The following is a 13,897-nucleotide window of genomic DNA, read 5'->3' as shown; positions in this document are numbered from 1 at the left end:
TGTAATGCACCAGCTGTCTTCCAAGACTTCGTCAACGATATCTTCCGCGATATGCTGTCTACTTCGGTGGTGGTCTATCTGGATGATATACTCATCTTCTCGCCAGATTTGACCACTCACCGGAGAGACGTATGCAGGGTCTTCAACCGTTTACGGGTGAACTCTCTATACGCCAAGCTGGAGAAGTGTCAGTTTGAGCAGGAGTCCTTGCCGTTCCTGGGCTATATCATCTCGGCCCAGGGATTGGCTATGGATCCGGCCGAACTTCAAGCGGTGATGGACTGGCAAGAACCCCATTCACTCAAAGCGGTGCAGCGCTTCTTAGGATTCGTAAATTAGTACCGCCAGTTTATACCACACTTCTCCTCATTGGTGGCTCCTTTGATTGCTCTCACCAAGAAAGGAGCTAACCCTAATGCTTGGTCAGAACAGGTCTCCAAGGCCTTCTTGTCTATCAAATCCCACTTTGCTGGCGCTCCCATCTTACATTGTCCCGATGTGAACAAGCCATTTATTCTGGAGGTAGATGCCTCTTCCGTCGGTGCAGGAGCAGTCCTCTTCCAGAAGGATGCTCAAGGTCGTAAGCATCCTTGCTTCTTTTTCTCAAAGACCTTCTCACCGGCGGAGAAGAATTACTCCATCGGTGACAGGGAGCTGCTGGCCATGAAGTTGGCCTTTTCTGAGTGGAGACATCTCCTGGAGGGGGCTCGGTTTCCCTTCCAGGTATACACGGACCATAAGAATCTGGTCTATTTGCAAACGGCCCAGCGCCTGAACTCCCGTCAGGCTAGGTGGTCGCTTTTCTTTTCCCGCTTCCGCTTCACCCTGCATTATCTCTCCGGAGAGAAGAATGTCCGTGCGGATGCTCTTTCACGCTCTGTGGTTTCGGCGGAAGAGGGAGAGGCTGAGCCTCGGCTTATTCTCCCATTGGAGAGTTTTACAACCGTGGCTCCAGTTTCACTCGAGTCAGTGCCACCGGGCAAGACCTTGGTTCCTCCTCAGCTAAGGGCGGAGGTCCTCACCTGGGCACACGCCTCCAGGATAGGTGGTCATTTTGGCAATAAACGGACCACTGAACTCCTGGCTAGGTCATATTGGTGGCCACGTATGGCTCGAGACGTTAAGTAATACGTGCAAGCATGCATTTCGTGTGCTCGGAACAGACCCTCTAGACAGAGGCCGGCGGGGCTGTTATATCCCCTGCCAGTGGCGGATAGACCGTGGGAAATGGTTGGCATGGATTTCATAGTTGGCCTGCCCAAGTCTGCTGGCACTACGGTCATCTGGGTGGTCACCGACCATTTTTCCAAAATGGTGCATCTGGTGCCACTCGCACGGCTGCCTTCCGCCCGTGGTCTTGCCACTTTGTTCATAAAGCACGTCTTCCGTTTGCATGGCATGCCGGACAAAATCGTGAGTGACCGAGGTCCCCAGTTTGCGTCTCGGTTCTGGAGGGAGCTCTGCAGCCTACTCAGCATCGAGCTAAATCTGTCCTCCGCCTACCATCCTGAGACGAACGGCTTGGTCGAGAGAGCCAATCAGACCTTGGCTACCTACCTGCGGCATTTTGTCTCTGCCAGGCAGGATGACTGGGCATCCTTGCTACCTTGGGCTGAATTTGCCCTAAACAATGCGGTGGCTGATTCCACTGGTCAGACACCCTTCCTCCTAAACTACGGTCAACATCCACGCGTTCCTGTTCCGATGCCAAAGTCCTCCACTGACTCCAGGGTGGCAGACGGGGCAGTGGAGGCCTGGGACATTTGGTATTGCACTCAGGATGCTATCCGTGCTTCTAAAGAAAGGATGAGGGCGTCCGCCAACACATATCGGCAACCCGCTCCAAGCTTCTCCCCTGGCGACATGGTGTGGCTCTACACCCAAAACATCAAACTACGGGTTGAGTCCCCTAAGTTCGCGCCGCAATATATTTGACCATTCAAGATCCTTGAGCAAATTAGCTCGGTGGTCTACTGCCTGGCTCTTCCTCCACATTTAGCCATTTCGGACGTGTTTCGTGTGTCCCTCCTCAAACCAGTTCACATGGTCCGGTCCTCAGACTTATCATCTTACGAGTTTGAGGTTAATGCCATCGTAGGGCGCAGGTTTGTCCGTGGAAAAAAAATTTATTTAGTGGATTGGAAGGGTCATGGGCCCGAGGCTCGTACCTGGGAGCCGGTAGAAAACATCCACGCACTGCTCCTGATCGCGGCTTTTGAGCGCAGTAAAGCACAGAGGGGAGGGGGGGTAATGTTAGGCGTCGGATTCCTGACTCTGCACAGCAGGAATCCAGAGCCAGATATCCAGCGGTCTCCCATTCTCCTCCGACCGCTCCGGGTGTTGCTCAGCAATCACGGCGAGCCGGCGTACTGCTCAGACTTGCTCTGAGAGCCTGGATGTTGCTGCCACCTCCAGTCCAGCAATGGTAGCGCAACCTGCTCTGCAGGGAACCGCTCCAGAGGCTAAGTCCTCATGCCGTGCTACTGGGCATACCCGCAAGGTTACCTCTCACTGGAGAGCAGGGGTCACATGTTCAGGTCCTGTGTCGGATCTGATTGGTCCTTTCCAGGGTACTGGAAGGTCCCGGAAGCGCATGGCTATAAAAAGCCCGCATGGCGGCTCGGCCATGCGCTAGTGTAGCATATTATGCTGTGTATGTATGGTGATGGATGCATGGACTGGTGACTGACTTATTATGAAACCCCTTCCCTTGGATACTACGAATGGTGACTGTGTGTTGGGTTAGTCAGCTCCAGATTGTGGCAAGCTACACGCCACTGTGCTTTCCACGCCTACACTAGCGTCCGTCAGTGCCCGGTTCTCAGCGCCGACGCTTGCGGCTATAGTTGCCGCAGCGCTGCATTAACAGCAGCTATTGGTGTTCGCGGCTGCGACGCCACACGCCGGCTCCTGTGACGTTAACAGGGCCAGCGTCTTTACATTTATTTCTGCCAAGCGATTCTGTGTCTGCACAGAGCCGCTCCTAGCGTTCGGGTGACGTTAACCTGTGCGCACTACTTCACCTTCTGGTGCATCTGCCAGTCATGGTCACGTGTGTCAGGTCGCAGATGTTTCCGCAAGGCGGACCCATAACACACGTGACCCTGGAAACACCGCCTCCAGTGGGGCGAATTTAAATAATAAAGCGTGCAGGTGGATATGCCGCCTCCACCTGGCGGATTTAGGTATTACACGCCATGCATACATTTATCTGGAAACACCGCCTCCAGTAAGGCGCATTTAAATAATAAAGGGGGGAACCTGGGTAACTTTAACAATGGTGGGCCCTGCAATAGGGAAAAGGGAATTGGAGACCTCCTGAGCTCCCCTGAGCCAGTGTCCCTGCACTCCTAACGTTCCCTATGCCGGTTTCGCACCGGGCGCCGCACGCGTACCTCAACGCCCTTGCTCACCCTGACCCTAAACCCTCCCTAGGGAATGGGTCGGTGCGGAGACTAATCCCACCACTGCACTAATAACACACATGAGGAAAGAGACAATACAGGGGAAACACCACTTAGCTTTGCTCTGTTGCGTGCGCTCCTAGCAACAGAGCCCTCCACCTGAGTGCATCTTCTTCTCCACCTGGATCCATCACCATAACAGGACCCTTCACCTTAGTGCAGCCTTGGAGCAGAGTCCAACACCAGTTGCTGCTGCTTAGAACCAGAGTCCCAAGGATGAGTTCAGCTGCTGACACGAAGTCGAGCATGCTTGAGTCCAGCTCAGCGGCCAAGTCCCACATGGTGAGTGCCACTCTCCATAGTAGCCACTCCACCAGACCATGCAGACACTTCCCGCTGACTCCATCACTGCGACCCCACCACGCCATGCCAGCCCTTCGTCCAGACACCATAGCTGCAACACGTCCCCCCTGGCTAAGCTGCACAGGACTCCTCACCAGCTCAATCCTTCCTCCAGGCTCTCCAAAAACAGAGTGAACACAAACTCACAATATCACAGGCAGTGAGTGAACCCCCTGAGCACACCTTTATAGGGTGTCACACCTGATCCATAATTAAGTGCAAAAAACCCTAAAGTGCAATACCACTCACCACCACCGGGGACAGTCAAGACACCTTGGAACTTTCCAAAGTAAAAAAAAGTTCACCCAGTGATTTAAAACTGTCAGATCACTTCAGATCATGACACTGCCATTACCCAGCAGCGGTCTTACCATCTACTGCACGGTGGACCCCGGGCGGCGAACGCACCTCCTATTATTTTATATCTGGTGCGTTCCGCCGACCATAACAACTGCTGACACACTCCAGCCACATGAGGTCTGGCATTGCCCTGCATTAGGAGGAACCCAGGGCCAACCGTACCAGCATATGGTCTCACAAAGGGTCTGAGGATCTCATCTCAGAACCTAATGGCAGTCAGGCTACCTCTGGCAAGCACATGGAGGGATGTGCGGCCCTCCAAAGAAATGCCACCCCACACCATTACTGAACCACTGCCAAACCAGTCATGCTAAAGGATGTTGCAGGCAGCAAATCGCTCTCCCCGGCGTCTCCAGACTCTGTCACATGCTCAGTGTGAATCTGCTTTCATCTGTGAAGAGTACAGCGTGCCAGTGGCGACTTTGCCAATCCTGGCGTTCTGTGGCAAATGCCAAGCATCCTGCACAGTGTTGGGCTGTGAGCACAACCCCTATCTGTGGATGTCGGGCCCCCAGACCATCCTCATGGAGTCGGTTTCTAACCGTTTGCGCAGACACATGCACATTTGTGGCCTGCTGAAGGTTGTTTTGCAGGGCTCTGGCAGTGCTCCTCCTGTTCCTCCTTGCACAAAGGCGGAGGTAGCGGTCCTGCTGTTGGGTTATTTCCCTCCTACAGCCCCCTCCACGTCTCCTAGTGTACTGGCCTGTCTCCTGGTAGCGTCTTCAGCCTCTGGACACTACGCTGACAGACACAGCAAACCTTCTTGCCACAGCTCTCACTGATGTGCCATCCTGGATGAGCTGCACTACCTGAGCCACTTGTGTGGGTTGTAGAGTCCGTCTCATGCTACCACGAGTGTGAAAGCACAACCAACATTCAAAAGTGACCAAAGCATCAGCCAGAAAGCATTGGTACTGAGATGTGGTCTGTGGTCCCCACCTGCAGAACCACTCCTTTATTGAGGGTGTCTTGATAATTGCCAATAATTTCCATCTGTTTCCTTCCTGTTTTCCTTCTGTGAAATTGATTGGCAATCAGTGTTGCTTCCTAAGTGGACAGTTTGATTTCACAGTTTCACAGAAGTTTGATTTACTTGGATTTAGATTCTGTTGATAAGTGTTCCCTTGATTTTTTTGAGCAGTGTGTGTATATATATATATATATATATATATATACACTGTGTATGTATATATATATATATATATATATATCTCTAATAGGTAATAATGCTGTGGCCCCACGTCATGTTACAGATGGACCGGATTCTGCAAATCATTTTGCTCCTTCTCTACTTATGACCCATCATACTCGATAATTGGGTAGTGTAAATGGCCCAAAAAACTTGTTCATCATTCCTGAAGTTTTCTAGATGGCTAAATAAATAATCATTGCTCATTATGACAGGTCAATGTAAATGGAAGTTGTTAATTTGTTCAACAATATGATAACAACCAGAGTCATGTACACTCAGATACATATAAGCCATGAGACTTCTTCAAATTGGGCCTGGCTCCTAGGGTATACAAAGTGTTTAAGTTCACGTGGTGAGGTGGATCCTCTAAGTTTCAGGGCACATGGACACCGGACGCTGGTGGGACATGTAGGAAGGATATGGCATATTCCAGAATTCTCGGAGCAGTAGGATGGATGCAGTGTGGAACCCAGCAGGGATGGAAGCAAGTTAAAGGATGGTGTGAACAGAAGGTGGAGCACACAAAACAAAGGTCTTGAAAGTCAAACCCAAGATACAGGTGGGTGTGTGTCAATGGGTTTTAAATAGGTCTAGGGAGATAATGCTATTGATCCACTCCGGGCAACCTGCAAAACCTGATGAGGAGCACATCAGAGGGCAGCGAACCCAGGAGAAGGGAGCAGAGCCTGGAATAACTGAGACAGGTGTGCAACACAAGGAACTAGGAGGTTGGGCTAGAGATGGCTAAATGGACATAGACATTAGGATTTCTGCATAATTTAACAATTTTCCGTCTATTGTCACAATACCTGTCCGAATACAGTGATTTGTTTATATGATCGTATAATAACAATTTTTACACGATCACCGCTACATGTAAATGCCCGGCTGCTGACATGGTGAAGTTGCTTATATTGATCCTATACTCTATCATTTGTGTACTCATCTAATTCTAGAATTAGGCTTTGTTCCCACTACCATTGAACTTTCCAAAAAACTATTGTGCGTTACAGAGTCCATACGTGTCAGCTTCACCAGAGCCTGATCTCTCCACTAAATATGATGGAATTAATTATAATGACCTTCAGATCAACTCCTAACGAGATCGAGAGCTGGGTGTTAAAGGACAAAAGACATGAAAGCCGAGGGCTGCAGAATTTGTTAGCTTGGGGCAAGACAATGCTCATGTGTCTTCTGCCACCACCCCCCTACACACAGAGCACATGTGAAGCCCCGACTGCAGTGTATGAGGAATTTGTCTAGTTTGGCCAATAAACCGCAGCCCCTAATGTGTAGGCTCAATTGATGCCAGCCGGAGCCTGAGGACACTTTCGCACAGCAGAATTTAGGTCAGTGTTTGACATCAGCACTTAGGAACAAAAACTAGGAATTCATCCAAATGATGGCAGAGGCACACATCTTTCCAGGATGGTTTCTCTATGATTATTTTTATTCACATGTATTGATACAAATGCTACCCAGGATACTGACGTGTGACAATGGACTAAGAACAAGTATTGACATTTTAGTTATCACAGAAAGACCTATGGGGAGAGTGATTCTGGATGATGGGCTGTATACAATGGGAACCCAATAGAGCTCAGTCATTTGGTTCCTGGATGCTCTCCTGCAAAGATGACCAATAGTGGTGGCCTGTATCTGACATGTTGGTGGACCTTGTCGTGCTATAGAAGTGGTGCTACTTCATCTGTAAGTGAGAATGAGGTACAATCCAAATAGTGCATTTTGGTGCCATTTGCGTGAGCAATGAGTGCATCAGAGACAGCGAGATCTGCTGTGAGATTCGGCATCAGTCTGGGCCAAATCAGTCCTGGATCGGCCGTAAATGAATTGTGAGGGACTAACTGGCACCTAGGAAAGAGTAGAGCTTGGCGCTTGAGAGAGCTCCACACCGTCAGGGATCATTCAGACATCCAATTTTCTCACGGGCAAAAAAAATGGACCAATTATTTTGATCAGAGTTTAATCAGAGTGTGGTAAAAGTGTCATCAATTTTTTTCATGGTCCCTCAGATCAAAATTGGACTCATTTCTGGGATTTTCTGCTCAGCCAGTAAAAGATTATGGTCATGTAAATGGCATATAGAAGTGTTCTCTGTGAAAAGCCCAAAAAGAACTCATACGAGAAAATCGAACGTGTGATTGAAGCCTAGAGAAATGGATGGTGGAGAAATAAACCAGTTATCAGTCTTAAAACTATGTCCACATAATAAAATATATTCTTTGGCAAATGTGATTTTATTGTAAAATTAATAATAAAATGTCTGGTGTCACCTTGAGTGTAATGACCCAAACTAAATGTGAATGTTATTTATTGCTGATTTTTTTAAATTGGTGATTTTTAGTCACCTTTCCTCCCGAAAATACAATAAAAAGTGATCAAAAAGTTAAATGTACCCCCAAAATAATATCAATAAAAATTACAGCTCGTGCCACAATAAAACAAGCCCCCATGCGAAATGCAAAAAAAAAAAGTTGTGACCCAATATAACGACACAAATATATATTTTTTAATAAAGGAATTTTATTGAGCAAAAGATAATAAAGCATAGAAAACATACTAAACTGATATCACACAACATTACAACCTGAGCGATAACTTTATCATGCTATTTATTCTGGACAATGAACAACATAAAACGAATAAGAGTGAAATAAAAAGGGTAAAAGTGATCAAAACATTGTATGTCATATAAAGTTAGGAATTCATGTAGGGTTTTATAAAACCAAGAAACAGCATAATAGTTATGGAACTGTCCTTTCAGTGGTACAGCATGTTTGGCACTAGAACCACAAAACATTTTCAGCCAGTGTTGTGTATATCACCAAATCATGTCTCCAGTGGGAATGGTGCCCCTTTACTCAATCCCCATCATACCTCCAGCCAAAAAGTTATCTCCACATGAAGTGAGTTTTTAAAACTGAGAAACAGAGTGTAATAATTAGCAAACTGTTCTTTCACAGTGGCACAAACTGGGCTCAACATGCTGGGCGGTAAAATAGCAATTCTGGGGAAATATTGCAATTTTCACACAGCAGCACTAATACCCACTATACAATTAGAAAAATGCATTGAGGGGTCTATTATCCAAAATGAGGTCACTTCTAAATTTCCATTTCCACTATACTTGCAGCTCAGGAGTCAGCAAATGTTACATGGTGCTGGAAAACCATTTCATTAAAATATTAAAAACGTGGAAGAATGCTGCTAAACTTATTATAAGATGTCTTGACACAGTTTTACCATGACAGAGCGGAGCCAAAAGACCGCAGCGTCTTATTGCTCCTACTCCTGCGCTGAAAAGCACTTCACCTTCTTTTTAAATGGTGTAAATTTCTTTTGGCAGGTGTTAATCAGCCATGTTGAGAGCTCTGGGAGTCTGAGCTCTCAGCTGAGCACGGTTAGCCACTCCTGTCCCCTTTATAATCTGGGTCCTGACTGACACCCATCGTCAGAGTAGCTTTTGCTGCATGGCTGGGAAGATAGGCGTTAGTAGTTATATGAGAAGGTGTTTGGTGGGTTTAACTGTGATTGTTGCTTGATTTTGAGTGTGATAATTCCCTTTCTTCTCCTACTTTGATTTTTCCCCATCCTCCACTCTCCGATGCATTCCTGTGTTATATGCAAGTGAAGATTTATACTATTAGTATTTTCCGTTTCCCCTGTTCGTGTTCCCTTATTCGTCTGGTTGGTGCATTACAATACACTAGTACTCCCCTCTTCCCTGGGCGGGAAAAGGGTACAGACAGAGAGTGGATTCAGGTGATAAGACAAGGTATGTGGTCCCAGCATCTTCACCATCAGAAGTAACCTGGGGAATAGGGTGAGCTAAGGCTCCCCTAATGTTAGCGACTGGGAAGGAGCCCCTGGTCCCAATTCACCTGACAACAGAATCGTGACACGTCTACTGCCCCAAAAATATAAATGGACATATAGAAAAAAAAAATAATATAGTAGCATTGTAAAATAGACTGTAGATGTTAAAGAAGTTGGCCACACTTTATTGATGGCCTAGCTTTTGGATAGGCTATCAGTATCTGATTGGTGAGGGTGCAACACCTGGCACCCTCACTGATCAATTGTTCTATAAAGTTACTAATATCGCTTCATCCTCTTGCTACCAGGAGCAGGAAACTGATAAACTAGCAGTGCATGTTACGAGGCTGTAGTTTCCCTATAACTTGGGCTTAAATGTCAGCCCCAGTTTCCAGACAAGACAATGCTTTGTTTTTGCACTTCCGATTTTTACTTCCTCTCCTTCCAAGAGCCCTAGCTTTTTATTTTTCCATCAACAAAGCCATATGAAGGCTTGTTTGCTTTGCAGAAGGTGTAGTTTTCAATTACACCATTCCCTTTGCTATACAATGTACTGAAAAACAGTAAAAAAAAAATCCAACTGTTGTGAATTGGTGAGATAAAATGCAATTCTGACATTTTTTGGGTTTCGTTTTTATCAATTTCATTTTGCAGAAAATTGGCTTGGCACCATGATTCATCAGGTCATAATGTCTATTGCAATATTAAAAGAAGTTTTTATTGATACCTTTTAGGTGTATATACAATCACTTTTTACTGCATTCTTTTGTAGAAAATGCATAAAAATTGAATATTTTCCACAGCGTTTTTCCGGCCAACACTGGGATATGTGCCCGCATTTAGTATTTTCCGATTTGGTGATTGCGCTGTCAAATCTCATTGGACGTATATTCACATTAGGGTAGACCACTGGGCAATTATAGACAAACGGGAAAGGATTTGTGATTTAAAAAAAAAAAACATTTGTATTAAATATGAATAGTAATATATTAAAGTCAATTAAATCCACATACACTCAATTGAGGATGTACAGTATATTGGGTCACTGCCTAGAAGTTATTGTGTAGTTATCACAGCTGTGACCCAGTGAAGTCCTCATTATAGTGCTAGGATTTAGAAATATTATCAATATAAGTAATGGAATCCCTGGTCAATGACCACGCTGCTGAGCAGAAGCGGTCAGTGCACGACTATAAACAGATAACCTGTCTATCTGTAGCTTGTCAGGTTGTGCCATTATAGCAGCGCATATAGATACATAAGATTCATATCCCATCTAGGTTACTTTATTTCAAACGCTACTTACTGCCTAGCATCTTACTGGGACATGTGTCCCCGACGCACGTTTCGCCAGGATACCTGCTTCTTTATATTTGACCTTCAATTAATAAGGGTTAATGGTCAGTGACTCCATTACTTATACTAGTAATATTTCTACATCCTAGCACTATAATCATGACTTTATTTTGATCATTACACAATAACTTCTAGGCAGTGACCCAATTTACATCCTCAATTGAGTGTATGTGGATTTAATTGATTTCAATACATTACTATTGATATTTAAGTAAACTAATAAAAGTAATATTTTATTCACAAATCCCCCCCCCTTTTCCCTTTTATCTGTTCTCTGATCTTCTGCACCAAAAAACAGTATAGGCAGGAAAAATGTTGCTTTTTACATGAATTTTTTTCTGCACAAAGAAAAAAAATCAGAATTATAAATTCAAGTGCAATTTGCCAAAATGCAGTTTTTGTGACATTCATCCTCATGTGGTTGCCATTTTTCTAAACAGTAAAAGGCTTGACAGATTCTGGACCTCACTGCATCTTCTGATCACTTCTACTCTCGCAGCGGATCTGCATGCACATTCACACATCAGGTCATGCTGATCGCCGTTTGCAGAACCATACCAGAAAATCCTCGTGAACAGGAAAATCCCCATGAACAGGTAAATTTGAATTTTGCCTGATCCGCTCATCTCTAGTGGAGAGCGCTCTTACTTGTATTTGATAAATTTAGCTACACAGAACGATTATTGAGATCGAACGTTCCTAGGAACACTCATTTCCTGATAATCTGGCAGTGCAAACAGGTTGCCAATCACCCAACACTTGTTCGTTGGGTGAAATGATTTTAAGCCTTCTTAAAAAAACATTGTTCTCTGTAGGACATCATAAACAGAACATCTACTACTGAGAATGGTGACCGACTGTACGTACAGAACAAAGTATTGCATCTGAACTGTAGTCAACCCAACTAAACAGGCCATTAAACAAAATTTGATCGGCAATTATGCAGATGCTAACATTGGGAGAGAATGCAAGTTTCATTGTTTTTGTCTTTTGACCTTCGAATTCCCCAAAGATATTAATTTGATCTGTAGGATGTGGTTGGAAATCTGAGTCCAGCCAATTGAGCCCTACCTCAAAATTTCTAGGCCTTAAAGATTTGCTAATTTCTTGGCCCTAGATACTTCAGGACCCCATCGGAGATCTTGTGGAGTCTACACCTTCACGGGTCATAGATGTTTGGTGGCATGGAGCTCCAGCACAGGCAGCTGCTTACAATGTTATGGTTGACCAGTGTAGACTTCACTGACGTTAAGACTTCTATGAAGAGAGAAGGAAGATCCGGCACTGGAGACTTAATAAAATCCACGATAAGTTTTATTCACATAATTTCATGATAAAACCATAAAGGGGAAAACAGACCCCCCACGCCTGACGCGTTTCGAACCTTACACCAGGTTCTTCCTCAGAGACATGAAACAAAACAGTTCACAAAATGATTATAAACATTCCTAATCAGCAGAGGGACTCCACACATGTGTATAATCAAAGAGGCAGACAACTAAGCCCTCAAATCACTGGTGGAGTCACTCCCTTGCAAGAAGAAAGAAAAAAAAAAAAAGGAAAAGACCTATACAACAATGGACAAGACATAGAATAAATAAAAACATGTGCATAAATACATAGCAACTATCAAATAACAAGCAACAAAAAAAAAAAAAAAAATAATAAAAAAAGTGGTGATTCTAGACTCACTACTATATCGCAATGAAATTTTATCCATGTTATCTGATATTAATACATATCATCCTCTCAACAATGATCCTACAAGCTGTATTCAGCAGGGTTTATCTGTGATTTTTTTTAGACAGAAAATTACAACCTTTGGTTTTGAAAACACCAGGTCACATTAGGCTGGTTTCACATTAGCGCATTTTCAGCGCGCGCACGGCCGGGGGTAGCTCCGCCCCCGATCCAGCTCTCTGCCCGGCGTGCCCGCCCCTTCCTTGTAGCGCCGCCTCCTAGCGGACAGCGGCGCCTGCGATCGGCGCACCCTATCTTTAGCATAGGGTGCGCCGATCGTGCGCAGGCCGTGCGCTAGTTGCGCTTTGACCTGCGCTGCGCACTTTTGACGGTGCGCCGTGCGCGCCAAAATCCGAAAAGTTTGATTTTGGCGCGCACGGCGCACCGTCAAAAGTGCGCAGCGCAGGTCAAAGCGCAACTAGCGCACGGCCTGCGCACGATCGGCGCACCCTATGCTAAAGATAGGGTGCGCCGATCGCAGGCGCCGCTGTCCGCTAGGAGGCGGCGCTACAAGGAAGGGGCGGGCACGCCGGGCAGAGAGCCGGATCGGGGGCGGAGCTACCCCCGGCCGTGCGCGCGCTGAAAATGCGCTAATGTGAAACCAGCCTTAGAGACACCAAACAGCTTCTGCAGGCACTTCAGGAGGTTGCATGGGGGCCTCACCACACATGGATAACATGTGATGTTGTTGCTCTATATTCATGTATACCTCATGATTTGGCATTATCTGCTGTTTCCACCATTTTGACTGAAGAAAGTAATTTCAGTTCTGATCTTAAAAAATTTATCATTATGGCGTTACAACATCTTTTGAACACCAATTTTTTCAAATTTGACACTAAGTACTATCTTCAGGTGTGTGGCTGCCCGATGGGGTCAAAATTTTCTCCTACTCTGGCCAACTTATATTGGTCAGGACCAATCGCGGCCAGCGGCGACCAATCTGTGACAGGCGCAGTCTTGCTGCGAATTGGCGTGGAATTCGAACGACGAACACCACCGCTACCATCGGGAGATCTGCTGCGCTAGCCGATGATCTCCCGACGGTTGCCGCGGGTCATCTCCTGCCGAACGGATTTGCCGCAATCAGCGATATTGGCATGGAATTTAAAGGGGATGTCACCCCATTTTTGGCCTATCAGCTGAAGCCACTGCCATCAGGGGCTTATCTACAGCATTCTGTAATGCTGTAGATAATCCCCCGATGAAACCTGAAAAATAAGAAAAACACGTTAGATTATACGCACCGGGGGGCGGGGGCGGTGGGTGTCACGGTCCGGCGCCTCCTATCTTCATACGATATTGTCCTCCTCCTTGCTTCTCCCGCGGCTCCTGCGCAGGTGTACTTTATCGGCCCTGTTGAGGGCAGAGCAGAGTACTGCAGTGCGCAGGTGCCGGACCTCTCTGACCTTTCCCAGCGCCTGCACACTGCAGTACTTTACTCTGCCCTCAACAGGGCCGATAAAGAACGTGTGCGCAGGAGCCGAGGGAGAAGCGAGGAGGACATCATCGTATGAAGATAGGAGGCGCCGGAACGGACCGCTACACCCACCGCCCCCCCGGTGAGTATAATCTAAAGTGTTTTTCTTATTTTTCAGGTTTCATC

Source organism: Dendrobates tinctorius, unplaced genomic scaffold (genome assembly GCF_039654945.1).
Source record: "Dendrobates tinctorius isolate UK_male_01 unplaced genomic scaffold, ASM3965494v1 ptg000034l, whole genome shotgun sequence".
In the NCBI taxonomy this organism is placed as follows: domain Eukaryota; kingdom Metazoa; phylum Chordata; class Amphibia; order Anura; family Dendrobatidae; genus Dendrobates; species Dendrobates tinctorius.
Note: the sequence above shows the minus strand (reverse complement) of the source record.